At 41.4% G+C, this 14,647-nt stretch overlaps 1 protein-coding gene across 25 annotated transcripts in view; it reads left to right on the top strand.

The window, feature by feature from the left end:
* Window positions 1-14,647, top strand: part of TENM3 (teneurin transmembrane protein 3) — a 1,299,256-nt gene that overhangs the window by 875,683 nt on the left and 408,926 nt on the right. Inside the window, exon 1 of one of the 25 annotated variants that reach the window (XM_081875190.1) lies at window positions 4,452-5,033. The exons of 21 other annotated variants lie outside the window; for them this stretch is intronic. The gene's annotated coding sequence lies outside the window, so the exon portion shown is untranslated. Of the gene's footprint in view, window positions 1-4,451; window positions 5,034-5,385; window positions 5,529-14,162; window positions 14,180-14,647 lie in introns of those variants that run through there. 3 more of the 25 variants (XM_081875193.1, XM_081875192.1, XM_081875194.1) reach the window with 3 other exon arrangements.

Here is a 14,647-nt window from a genome sequence, read left to right as displayed (position 1 = left end):
TACTTTATTTTGATGATATTGTGGATCAGTCTGCTTTGTGAGATGTTGAGTGATAAATTGGGGCTTAAGTTGTAAACATTTATTTCCCATTAAATCTGAATGTTCTACCTGCCACCCCCATTTTTAAAATAGAAAAAGATAACTAGGTTTATTTTCCTATGGCTTTCCTAGGATTTTTCTGCTTAATGAAAATTCAGAGTCTATAGTAACTTCATGTAATTACAAGATCTTCAGGCAGGCTGAAAGGTTTTTTCAGCTGTCGTTAGGCACAAATGGATACCTGCCCTGCCTCCCAAATATAAGAAAATAGCAGCAGCAAAGTACAATTAGTAAGTTGAGGGGGTTATCTTTGGAGAGCCTTTGAGTAACCTGATACCACGCTGATCTGCTAGAATGCTCTCAGACGGCATGGCAAATATGCCCCCAAAGGCAGAGGCTAAAGGGGAGGCAGAAAAATGACCTAACTCTGCTGTATTTTCCAGAGGAAGTCCTAAATGACTGTTCAGCCTGATCCAGCTCAGGGATAAAAACCATGGAGCTAATTGTAGGAAGAACAAATGGGAATTGTAACTGTCACATTATGGCCAGCCAATAAGATTGATGGAGCAACTGAAACAACCCCCCCTTCTTTTTTTAATATCATGCTTTCTTCTTATCCACAGTAATGCACAGAACTTGCTCTTTAACTCCCACCCAGGCAACCTCTTATCTAACTATCCTCAACCACATCTTGACGCATACCCCCAAAGCAAACTTAGTGGTTAGAAACAATTTCCTCGGATATGAGTTGTATTTCAGTGCCATTTGACAAGCATTTTTTTAATGCACTTGAGTACCTTTAAAAAGGAGAGAGAGAGAGAGAGAGAGAGAGAGAGAGAGAGAGAGAGAGAGAGCAGCAGCAGCAGCAGCAACCCCCCTTCTACATAGAAGAGGTAGATTAACATGGAGGGGGGGCCATCAGGGCAACTTTACAAGTCTGGAGAGGACATGCCAATGCCTGGATTTCCCCCCTCCCCGTTTTTATGGGTAGCTTCCAGCAGGCAGGAGCCAGAAAGTCGTGCGTCGGGGTTCAATCCTGCTGTTTCCTTTCAATTACACCTTGGATCTAAGAAGCCAAAGGGACTGGGAGGCTCTCCTTGACACTTTAATGCTGAAACACGTGCAACCTTTTTTCGTCTGGTACTGCAATATAAAAGTTTATTGCTAGTTGTCGTGGGGTGGGAAGAGAAGCAGTCTATTAAATTAATGCGCCGGCTAGACTGTAGATACGGGTGTGTGTTTTTTAATAAAAAAATTATTAAATATTTTTAGTTCAGTCACGTCTAGTGACAGACTTTGGAAAGATGTTAGGATATTAGCCAGATCAGATCTGAAAGAAACGTGACTTAACGCACTTCAAATTAGCTTAAAGGCTAAAGCGTAATTAAACTCCAGTAAGCTTCATCCTCTAGTATTAAACTTACCCTCCGATCCTAAAACGCATTACTTGAAAGTAAGCCTCACAGCTTTAAGCAAGACGTTAAGACTGGACTGCTCCACTCTGTTTTAAATAGTATTTTCTTTGCAAGGTACTTATCCTGTGGACTCGGTCTCTGAACTAGAAGGGGTGGCTTTCGACATATTCGCTACATCCCACGCTATAAAATACACTGAAGAGGAGAGGATAGAAAACGCCGAGGGCAGATCTGCCTAAAGGGATGGGAAAATTTGTCCTTCCCTTGGATCTTTGCAGTACTTTTCCTCTTGCAATTATAATCGTTAGATTCTTTTTTTCTAACTGGGGTGTGGGGTGTGACAATTACATTTACACTTAATTTTGTCCGGAAATTTACCCCCACCCCCCCAAAAAATACCCTTCCTACACTATACGTTCCTCTTTACTCAATCCTCCGCATAGCAGCCTCAAATTTAAGTGCAGCCCAGAAAAATGCTTTATGTTCGAGGATTTCTCCCATCGGTGCTGCGACTGCTTTTAGGAGGCAGCCCAAAGGCAGAGGAAGTTGCTGGGCCGTCGCTATTTTTTTTTAGGAGCGAGAACTTGAAAGGATTCTTTGATGAGCCTTCGAAGTTTCTTTACCTGCACCTTGCCATTTCCTTTCCACTACCATGGTGGGATCCGGTGTCGAAAGCTGCCTTCAGAGCCCCACCCTCGCCCATTGCCACGCGCCTCTCTCTACAACTCCTATTTCAGTGCCCTTTTCACACGAGCGGGTTGGCAGCCTCAGAATTTGAGCAGGCTGTGTAGATTACGAGGGCGTCGTGCCTCTTCCCCCGTCGTGGCGAAGAGATTTGTTTCATCACTGTGCCACACAGATTCCTGGTGTCTTCACCTACCGAAGGGTGTGTGTTTAAACACTCTCATTGCTTGTAAAGGCGCAGTCAGGAAAGAGGATTTTACGTGGTCAGAGTAGTGCCCTCATTCGTTAACCGACAAGGTGAGCGAGGTCTTTTGGAAGGAAAAAGTCAGCTGCCGTCGCAGGCACCGGCCACCATAGGACAGCAGCCCAACCGAGATTGCTCAGTATGTGGCCACAAACCTACCTGTTCGCCCTCGAAGAGCTACCTGTCTGTATGGCAGACTGGCCTTCTGCCATGCCTGCTGCACTTTTTACTCCACACACACCTGCTTTTCACCCACGGACCCACCCACCTACTTTGTTTGTTTGTTTTGAGCCTCGATCCTGACGAAGAGTTCTGTGAAGCTCGAAAGTTAGCTCGGTGCTCTGCGATTTCTACATGGTTCTAATGTATTACGATACAGGAGCGTAACGGTACTGTCTGTATCTGTTTGCATGTACATCCTCTCTTGTGAATTTAATAGACTTCCCCATCACAAGCTTTTGAAACCTGGGAAGGCAAGAGGGGGGAAGCGTGTATATGTGTGTGTGGTTTGTTGGGGGGGGGACGGCTTTCTGGCTGCTGTGTTACACAGGACGCAAAGAGTAAGGAAATGCTAGGATGTCAAGGAGACCATTTCTCCCTGTAAAGGCGCAGCCACCTAGGAATACTAACTGAGAAGTAAATGGCTTCTCTCAAGTGAGTGAGGTTAGTGTGGCAGCCTCAAAGAGAGAGAATATCCGCACCACCAAGAAAATAAGGTATACATAAGTTTTATAGGATCTTAACAGGGAGGCGTAAGACGAGACGCGAGAAAAGACATGGCTTATTATCTTCCTCGGGGCGGGAGAAAGAATTGACGAGGACGCGGGCGGGAGTCTCGGTGTAAAGTTCAGCTTCGGAGCGGGCAGTTGGCGGAGTCGTCTCTTGCCCAGCAGATGCCGCGTAGCCCAACGAGGCAAGAGCGCGCGTCCGGGTGCGTGCGAGAGAAAGCGAGCGAGGCAGCCACACTTTCGCCCGCTGCGCGCCGAAGAGGATTTGTCCCAGCCGAGAGCGCGTTTCCCGTGCCTAAATTTCAGAGGGAGCGCTGGTCCAAAACCCGCCGGTCATTAAGAGGAAATGAGACAGGGACCGACTTCCAGGCTTGCGTAGCCGTGCAAGTCAGCCCTGCGCCTTTGCATTCGGCGCTAAATCCCAGCAGAGTTCATTAGGACTCACTCCGAAGTGCGCCTAGGATGGCAGCCTTAATTACAGCCCTCTGCTATGCTTCATCATCAATCTCGGAGGCAGTCATTTGCTTAGCCACCCTCGCTCTAATGACTCAGCTGACCTAACATGCCCAGCCTATGAAACAACAGCCAAGAGGAGGGAAATTAAAAGTGGGGGGGAAACTAGAAGAAAAACAAACACGCGCCACCACCAAAGTATTGCCTAAGAATAGCAGCGCCCTTCCCATCGCTCTGAAGAGCACAGGGTCAAGTGCAAACATTGAGCGCAGTTATTCTCGCACCACCCTCTAGGACGTATAAATAAGGATAGGTGGAGAGATAAATAGGCAAATTCCATCCCAATCGCAAGCGGTGCGCACCCAAGTCCCTCTCCTCCTCGTTCAGGCGGCGGATCTGGGCGCATGTATAATGAGGATCTGTAAGTTCATTAGTGTTTGCAATCAGCGGCACGCAGACACCCTCATCAGGGCAGAAAGCTGCAAAGAGCCCATTCATCAGCGTGAAGTGTTGTTCACGGATGACCCCTAAATCATGGCACTAGTGGTAGATGCACTGATTGGACACAGCATGGGAGCCTCGGCACTTTACATTAACCAACGGAGGCAGTGGGGAAGAGAAAAGGGGACGAGGCGGAGGTGGTTCAGTCCATCTGACAGCAGAAGGCAGCAAAAGGGGCGCCTTGGCGGGAAAAGCTCGGGCAAGGAGAGCGGCTGCCCGTTTGCCAAATGCCGGGGCAGAGGAGCCGAGGATTATAAATGGCCAAGTCCATTCCCCAGCGCCTCGGCCAGGGGGATGGACCTCCCCTCGCTTTATGGTAGGCGCCTCTCTCCTGCGTGTGCGTCTCTCTCCCCCTCTCCTGCGAGGGAGGCAGGAGCTGAAGCGGCTGCCTCTGCCGAGCCTCCCTTTGGGGTCTCCCCCCTCGCTTTATAGTTAGATCCTCCCGGCTGCTGCTGCTACTGCTGCTCCTCCTCCTCCTCCTCCTCCTCCCTTCCCTCCCCCCGCCTTCTGTGGCACTTTATTTTTGGGGGTCGTCCTCGCGCTTTCTTCCATCTCTTGAGAGAGGGCGGGAAAAAATAATAATAAACTCCCCGCGCGCGACTCTTGCCAGGAGAAAGACGAGTAGCCCGGGGAGCTGCGGGAAGTGAACTCCTCGGGGCTTGCCCCTCTCCCTCCCTCCTTCCCCCTTCAGCCTCCCCCTTCTCTTCAGCCCCTGGCAGGACAGGGAAAGGAACTTGTAACAGTTTTCCTTTTTCTTCTCTCTCCCTCCCCCCCACAATTCCCCTCATTCTCCACCCCTTTCCCGCGATTTTCCCTCTCTCTGTGTCTCTCTCTCTCCCTCAACCCGCTCCCCGTTTTTGGCAAAGTGTATGGTGGGTGTGCTGCTGCTGCTGCTGCTGCTCTTCCCGGCGCTGTAGGGCTAACTGAGGAGAGAAGGCGGAGGAGAGAGTCCGCGCTCAGGCGCCCTGGGTAAGTGGCTGCGTTTCGCGCGCTTTGCTGGTCCTAGTGCCCGCGTCCCAGGCTGAGGTGCCGAGGAGTTCCGACGAGGAGCCGGTGCGCGCGGCGGGGGGGGTGGGGGAGAATAGGGGTCCTTCTTTCCCCGCTTCCTTTCCCTGCTCCCTCACTTTGAACTCTCGCCTATTTGGAAAGCTCCCCTTGAGTCGCCTGGAAACTTTTTTTTCTTTTGGTTTGGGCTTTTGTTCTTTCTCTCTCTCTGCCGGCGGCTTCGCTGCCTGTCAGCGGGGAGAGGAGCAGGGACGGCGAGCGGGCGCAGTTGGGGGTGGGGAGGGGGGCGAGAGAGACAAGAGAACCCAGAGCGACTTTCGTTTGGTGCCAAATGTGGGTCTCGACGGTGCCCTGTGGAAGCGATGCAGCGCTCCGCCGCCGCCGCCGCGAAGTATAGATGTTTCTGAGACTGTGGACACGCAAGAGGCGCAGAAGGAAGGGTAGCATTGCGTGTTTGGGGTGCGTGTGTGTGTTTTGTGGGGGGGGGGGCGGGGGGTGGGGTGATGGTTGCTTCAACTTGATCAGCCGCCACCTCGTGCGAGACAAGACAGAAATGTTGCCCTGACTAGGAGACTCGTCTGTTGACATACGTGATGTCGTCCTCGTTCCAGCGTCCTTTAATTTCTAAGGGCGAGCGGAGGATTTTGCCTCTTAGGATTCAGTAGGTTGCGCTTTGCTGATTTATCGACCTTCTCTGGTCACGCAAGGTGTACATGTGCATTACTTATCCGAAACACTTCCCTCCTAAGCTATCAAAAATCTAGTCTTCTACGCTACTGGACTCTATACTTTAGATTTAGCACAAAACTACTGCTTTCATAGCAATTTCATTTCTCTCCTTCCCCCTTCATTAGTCCAGACCTTTATTGGTAAGTGTGTAAAGGAAACTGAAGGAGTATAAATGCCAGCCTGGGCTTAACTTGTGGTAGACTTAGGTATGGTTTCTGTTATCTGTGGTGTGATCTGTATGGATAAGATTGTCTCTTTTCATAGCAGTGCACTTCTTATCTGTTGACAACGTATTTGTCAAACCTTTGTAGACAGTAGCAGAATCCACTGGGTGGTCTCTGGAAGTTGGACGTTCAGACTTTACTTAGGCTTTTGTTACTGTGCAGTAACAGAAAAACTGTATTTTGATCTTTCTTTAAACTGTCAAAAAAGCAAGCACAAAAGAGAAGTCTATACTCTAGAAGATCAGATTGCAGTATATGTTTAGTCTGAACAAAATCACAAATTGCTTATAGAATGTTAAATGCAAAGTATTTTTCTCCCATGCGTTCACTCCCTGTTATCTGAAGTTTTATAATCCCAAAATAACTTTAATGGTAAATCAGAATATATTTCTGTAATATGTGCCTGTTATGTTTCTGTATGCGGAATCTCAGTGCTATGATTGTATTGTGATTTGCAGTTTTAAATGCCTTAAAACATGTCTTTGAGAGATCCAGTTTTTCACATATTTGATTTCCAGATTTAGGACTGCAGGCTTGTTCCTGCTTAACATGGGAGTAAACTGTAGGTGATTAAGAAGCACTTAATTCCGAGTAAGACTGCAAAAGAATGCTTGCGCTCCAATTAAAAATGCTCATTTTCTGGGTATGAACCCTAGTATGCATCAATAACTATAATGCATTGATACCTATAGTGATGCACTCATACAGATATGCATACTGAAGGTGTTCAAAATTAACAGTTTTAAACCCCCTTAAAAATGCACATATATGCTTAAGAGTTACCATATCCTGGCAAGGGTGGGGGCATCTAGGCCACTATAAGAACTCTTGATCATATACACACAGTCTATATCAGAATCTAGGAAATCTTTTTTACTGTATTATGATGTTCTGCTTTCTCTATGGTCAACAACTGCTTACTCACTTTGTTTCCCAGATCCTTTGCTCCAATAAACTGAAGTGACTGGATTTAAGTCATTGTTGTCCCATTGGAGTCTATAGTATGATAGTTGGCGTAAATTAAAGTTATTGCACTTCTAATGTGGTAGATTGAGAGTAGCTTCAATAAATTAGAAGATAGAATGTAGGAAAATGGTAAGGCTTAAATGTGCTATGTATAATTTCTGTTGACCTAAGAAGTAAGGAGGAAGCGTTTTCCTGCATGTGAAGAAATAGAGGGGAAGCTATGGTTCTGATTCTCAAGCCAGTTATTTAGAAAGAGTCAATTCCTGCTCTGTAGGACTACTTAGGAGTAAGTGGTTGGCTGCGGTAAGTAGAAATAGTATAGGAAAAAGTACAGGAGAAATTGTATCCTGGAAAAACTATTTTATAGGACAGGGAGGAGACTGCAATCATACTCATGATACAGTATCAAGCTCATATTAGTAACATTCCTTTATGCAAAATACAGCTACTTGTCGTTCAAATGTCAGTAAAATAAAACATCTTGAAATGAATGAAGCTCAAGTATCCAATTGTGAAATTGAAATACAACACTATTGATTGAAATCAGTGAAAAATGCTTATTGTCCACTCTATATTTAGCAGCCATCACCACCCCATGCCTGGAAAATTGTCATATTGAATCTTAGCCATTTTCTAATATTTTCTTAAGAATGCAATAGGTTAAAAAAAAATAGTATGCTTTAAAAAAGTTTAGGCTTAAGACCTCCATAGAACCTTGCCCAAGATTCCAGTACTGTCAATATAACACTGCTGTTGGTTTCACTGATATTCAGATTAAATCCTACTGTCAGTGCAAGTCCACAGTTCCCGGAGAACCACCAGGCCTTATATATGATGGTGTATTGGAATGAGTAGTCCTCAAAAAAGCCAAAATGGCTTTAATTTAGGGTCATAAAATCAGGATTACCTGAATAAATGACTAAAAATGCTATCTTTAAATCTATCTTGACCCTATCAAGTAGTCCCATTGACCTCAACAGAATTAAGGCAGAATAGATAATTTTCAGATTGGGACAGAAAATTACAAGGTTTTTGTAATTTAGCAGAGTTCATACACATTTTAATTTTCATAATTCTTAAACACATCTATGACATTTTACTTTTTTAATACAGCAGTAGAGCAATTTTATGCATGGGCATGGCTACAATTTTCAAGGTAAATGAATAGCTTTCTCGGTTTGGTTTGGTTCTCTAACCTGTTTGTGAGGTTTGTTGTGTTAACAGGTATATTGAGGATCTTAACATTTGGTGTGCAGAACAGAAACCTTCTGTTACTTGATTGTGAGGAATCTGTTTGCTTTAAGAGAACTCTACTATGTCAAGTGTGTTTGATATACAGCACTGAAAGAGACCTTTTCCTCAGTAACTCTTTGAAGTTGGAGGTTTCAGTTATGTTTTCCATTCATACTGTCTGCTTGAGAGTGGCAAGTTTGAAAGGATTTTAGTTTTTTTATTGAGTTATGGTGTTAACAGGCAATGACCTAAAGGCTGGCAAAAATTGAAAAATATTTAAATGTTAAGTATAATCTTAAAATTGGCAGTTACTAGTTTTTAAGAAGCCAGGTTTTGAAAGTTACAGATGCTGTAGAGGATATCACCGCAGAGACATACTCTCCCCTTTTTGGTTCTGAAACTAATGACTTGCTTTTGTCTTATAAAACCTGATTTATTTTATGTTTTCTTCATAGCAAGGCATTATCATAAATGTTTTCTTATAATTGAGATTAATGTGGCTGAGCAAAAGGAGTGGTTTGGAGGGCTGTATTCATTTTGAGTGTTGTTCTAATCAGTTTTGGATACAGCATTTCACAATATATCAGTCTGCATCCAAACCTGCCTTATTATGTAGAATTAACTTGTTGGTGATTGATAGTAAGACTGCTCCATCTTGAGAAGTCATTTGTTTCTAAACAAGTGTTAGGGATTCTAAGATTTTCAGAGCACTGGGTCATGCAACTTTGACCTTATTGTGGCCTGAATGAAGCTTGAGAGGAAAAACTGAAGAGGAAACAAGTTTCTTTTTTTGGGGGGGGGAGGACAATACAGGTGTTTAATTCACTAATTAGAGACAGATTTGTACACTTCATCAAACCAAAGCATGACAGATATAAGAAACCATTTGTGATTATTCTATTTTTTCCCTCTGCACTTCCATTTATTTTCAAAAATATTTTGAAATATGACATTTTAAAAGAATCTTATATCAGTTTGTCACCTGACTATCTTATCTGTTGCATGCTAATAGTAATTACTCTGGGGATAACAGGTAATACACAGGGAAGTTGTTGTTTATCCTTTTCTACTGCTTTTAAAAACTGTTTAGTGGCTTCTCTAATTCCTGCTGTGAAATTTGCATATTTTCTCCTCTGTCTATATTCCTATCAGCTCTGTCAGCATTTAGTCCCAGACAAAAAGTAAATATTCACATTTTACAGTGGGGTTGATATACATATACAGTTCACTAAAATGTATTCTCTGACAGAAAAGACTGAAATCTATAAGCATTTTAAAATAAAGCAGAGAAGTAAAATATGATCCCAAGTAAAACAAACAGGGCACTTTTAACACATGTCAACTTAGGTCATTTCAGTAATATGAGATCTTGTTTATGTGGCATTACTTATATTTTATATTAAATATGTTGTTGCATGATTTATAGTTTGAAGGATGTGATTTTCAGTCTATATCCCTTTCTTGAGTGATGGGGGAAAAATAAATTTCAGGAGTGCAGTTCCATTCAATTAGAAAACCACAAAAATGTCCCAATTGTGAAATATCCCCTAAACTACTTTGTTTAATATTTGACACCTGTGTGGAGTAGAGGTGGTATGTTTCATAAATCTGTGGCACTGCTTTGTCTTCACAGATTCTGTTTATATTATATATTAGAGTGGAGTAGCTGCACTTTACTCCCTTACGAGTTCTTAGAATGTGCATGGAAACAGTATTGTTTGCAGAGGGACTCTAAATATCAGGATGATATATATTTTCTATATGCAAAACATTAAAGTTAGTAGAAAACCTTCTTCACATAAAAAGAGAATCTTAAATTTATTCATGTAGGAAATGTCATAGCAAAGAAGAAAAACCCTGCTTCTTACTTACTTTATTGGTGCCAAACTATGGTTAGGTACAAGGGATATTTATAATATGTATTTGATAGCATAAACCAAGGACAGGTTGATGGTTTTACTCTGAATATCACAAGTTTCATTAGTGTGATATTGGTAATCAGTGCTAATATATTATTAGTGTATTAAAGTTAGAATGCATGTTAATTTGAGTCAAGGAGTAAATAACAAACACATTAAAATTAAGATTATTGGAAGAGCTTGGTCCAAGTATGTTGCTTATTCGACCTTATCCAGCCTCACTGATATATGATGATCACATGGATGCAAATAACATCTGAGTTTCCTGAGTCATCCCATGTGTAAAAAAATTTTTTTTTTTTTACAATTATAGTAATGCATTGCAGTAAACTGGTGTTCAAGTGTGGAAAAGCAAACATAGTGAACAAGTGTTTGTCTTTGAGGGGGGAGGAGTATTTGCCTCTAAGATGAACCATATGACAAAACAGGCTTTAGTTCAAAATACTATTTTGTAAAGCAGCAGAATATTATTTCCCTGTCATTGTATATGTATGCACAACTCAGAGTCTGTACAATAAACACATTCCATCCTTTTATTTAATCAGAGGGGGACTTGTCTGCAGGATGCAAACATGCATTCTGTTTTTGTTTTTGTTTTGATATTCTTTGCACTCAAACTTTGTGGGGTTATATGATCTTATGGACAATATTAGTGTAAATTGTGTTCACACAAACTGAGAATGCATGTCTGCACAAGCTATTGTGGTGATGCAATTCGCCATTGAAAGAAATGAGACTACTACTACCACAATAATTTGAAGAAAGGACTTTACATTTCTTATGAGAATAAAAGCTTTATAAAACACCCACAAAACTGTGATATTTATTCTTTTTTCTATGACTATATTTAAAATATTAATGAACAATGTAGTCTACAAGGAAGAGAATAAACTATAGTGTAGTATTTATGTCCGCTTGAAGTTACTGCATTGGTTTGTCAGAGGAAAAAGTGTTGTAATGTAACATTACATTATCAGTGTTATATATTAATGTCTACTCAGAGATCATATTATGTTAATTTGGTATTTACTCCTAGGTAAGTCTGTATAGGATATGCAGCTTAAGTGAAGAAACAGCTGTCTGTAAACTAGTCAGTTTCTTTGCATTTTAAAGCATTATAGGAAAATGGCTAAATAGCATTAATTATAGAAATGGAATGAGACATGGAATAATGTACTTAAGTCGGAAATTTTAAGCTTACTTTCCCAAAATCAAACTGATTGGATTTAATGGGTTTTACTTCTGAGTAAATATACTTCGGGATCTTGCAAAAAAAAAAGTTCTATCAGAACTAATAGCACTCTCATGTAATGGCTGCAATAAAATGTTTAAGTCACACTGTTTTTTTAATGGGACTCCAGTATGCTTAGCTGGGTGTAGAATTGCAGCCATATAGGTACTGGCTGTGGGATGTAAGTTACAGTTGGGCTGTAACAAATAACTGCATTGCTTGCTATGAGCAGCCTGAGTTTTAAAATAAGAAGGAAACAACCATTGTGTCTAATTTCGAATTTATTTTTTTCTGCTACAGTGGTACCTCAGGTTACATACGCTTCAGGTTACATATGCTTCAGGTTACAGACTCCGCTAACCCAGAAATAGTGCTTCAGGTTAAGAACTTTGCTTCAGGATAAGAACAGAAATCGGGCTCTGGCGGCGCGGTAGCAGAAGGAGGCCCCATTAGCTAAAGTGGTGCTTCAGGTTAAGAACAGTTTCAGGTTAAGTACAGACCTCCAGAACGAATTAAGTACTTAACCTGAGGTACCACTATACCTTGAAAAAACTGTGGCATATAAAGAATTAAAAGTGCAATATTTGTTATAACCATTGCAAAGAAAAGTTACTAAAGATTTAATTCTCTTGTGAGTGTACATGTGCTGATCATTATTTTGGGCCTTTCTGGGTAACATACTGGTTAATTGAGTAAGCTGTGAGTCAGGAAGTGCTTGATTCAGTTTAGCCACACTTGCACTGAGTGATCTTAGCCAACCCAAGCCTCAACGCTTGCTTTGTAATATGAGAATAACAATGCTGACTTTTAAACAAGACTGTTAATGGCAGGGCTGAGCCTACAATCACTGGTAGGACAGCTGAATCAGAATTTGGGCATCAGCAATTATTTATGTTTGTATCCCACCTTTCTCATACCATGGTACCCAGGTGGTCAGTCATCCAGACATTGACCAGACCCAGACCTGCGTCTCATGTGACTTTAGGCCCTGAAAATTATCAGTCAGTTATTATTTCAATGTGTTGGTTGCTGTTTTCTACTTTGGATTCCCTGATATCTTGTATAGGTCCTGATTACTGATATCCTACATGTGAAGTGTTTTGAGCACTTAGAATATTGGGTGGAATCCAATTACTGCACTTGTACTCACAAAAGGGCTTTTGATTCAGCAGAGGCATCTGCTAATGGAAGAAGATGAGATAATTTTTGCCAATTCCCCCTTCTCCCACCGCTCCCCCCCAAATCAGCTCCAGACAGTTGAGGAATCCTCTCCAACAGGGTGGAAGTTAGTGTGGGAGGGTGAAGGAGGGATGGCAGAAATCAACTATATCCTCTTCAGTTAGTGGATGCCTCTGGTATATCAAGAGGATTTATGAACACAAATTCCCCACCCCCAGTATTATATAGAAATTACTCTGAAGTGAATTTTTGAAACCAAAGTGATGTTAAAACAGTGTTGCTATTTACGCAAATTATCAAGCAGAAGAATTTTGGTTAATGACTAATTCGTGGTCCTTTTAAATATCACTCAAAAGTTTTCTTTTAGCTAATTAGAAAGAAACAAGAATGTGTAGTGCTGTATAAATACAGTTGGCTCAATTTTGCCTACAGAGTGTCAAAATTCTGGTTAATCTGAAACTGCAAAAGTAATGAAATTTTCTTCAGCAGTAATACTTTCTCTCTATTTTTTATCTAATATCAATAGTCTATAACTACTGAAAAAACAAGAGGGGCATGATACTAATTTCGCAAAATGTCAAATTGTTGAAGTTAGTTTAAAAATTGAACTATGTGCAATTAAAGTGTGAAGTGTATTATTAACAACTACGGTAAGACTGAAAAAATAGTGTACACCCTCCTACAATTAAAATAGTACCATTCTTTTCACCACAAAATGTTTCGATACTGCACAGTTACTGAAATGTGGGTTCTGCTGCTAGTATTTCCCCTAACCCCCATGTGTTATTACTTGCTGTAATTTCAGAATGGGAATCCAATAGGATTCATCTGGTTTTTCTTAACTCTTTTTCAGTAGTTATTGAGGCTAAGAGGTCACTATAATTTGACGTAGTATTAGATATGGTGTATTGTATTTACTTTGAGATGGTCAATTTCATTGCAATTTATATCTGTCTCAATATTAAGCAACTATTCTGATTCATTACAATGCATCAATAAAACTCACCTCATTTCTAAACTACATAGTCAATTATAATTTTGTACTATTAAGTTTCATAAATTCATAATTTCTTCAGCTGATTGTCCACATTTTGTCCTGTACTAGGAGCACATTTAAAAGTAAATTTAGTTTAATTTTTGCATTGAGATTTACCAGTGAATATAAATTTCTTAACATCAGGATAAAGTCTGGTACTTAATTTACACCACTGGAGTGGAAAGCTATTAATTTCTGCTTAGAGCTCTATATCACTTATTCAGGTTTAGTGGCATCCTCTGTGGTTTAACTGGGGAAAAAGCTTGGCATTGTTCTCTCAGAACGTTCTGTAATAGGGGTAGAGCAGCAACTGGACATGAATGAGTGCGCATGTAATTCTCTAGTTTTGGGTGGGGTGGGGGGTGGAGGAGGAGGAGAAGGAACAGTTTTGAAGCTTTATTGTGCAATGACCAGCCAACCACGTTGCACGCAACCTGCTGTTGTATCCTGGTTTATAAGGCAAGTAAGTATCCCCACTAGTTTAGAAAAGCGGGACTGTCATAAAAGATGGCACACCCAGGTTGAATTCTTCATATTATGGAATGCTGAAAAGCAATGCTGAAATGTGACAAGACAGACTGATAAGACTTCAGGTGAGGCTTTTTAATTTTCTTTCATCCACTGCCGGTTGGCAAATCAAGATTTGGGGCAGTGGAAGCCTTTAAGCAGTGCAGTCTTTCTCCAGTTCATATTGAGCTTGAATTAACACGTATTGATCAGCTAATGGGAGACAAGATCACAGGGGTTAGATCTGTATTTTTACAATATTTTGTAAATTTGAATTCTCTTAAGCATCTATTCAGTTGCATAACTGCATGACACAATTGGATTTCCTCATATGCAGTTAATGAGAAGATGCGATAGTACTACTATAGTTTCAAGAATGGCATGAGGTTCCTTTTATTTTTAAAAGTTTAATGTTTTCAGGGTGTTTAGTGTATTATAATTCTGATGTTCAGTGGCAGCCAAGGACATGAAATACTCACTTTTGTGGGGGGGAGACCTTCTTTCCTCCATACGACTGGGCCCTTTTTTAAAAAAAAAACCCTCAGTTTAATCAT

Source organism: Podarcis erhardii, assembly GCF_964252035.2.
Source record: "Podarcis erhardii genome assembly, chromosome: 9".
NCBI lineage: Eukaryota > Metazoa > Chordata > Lepidosauria > Squamata > Lacertidae > Podarcis > Podarcis erhardii.
Note: the sequence above shows the minus strand (reverse complement) of the source record. Positions and strands in the feature narration are given on the sequence as shown.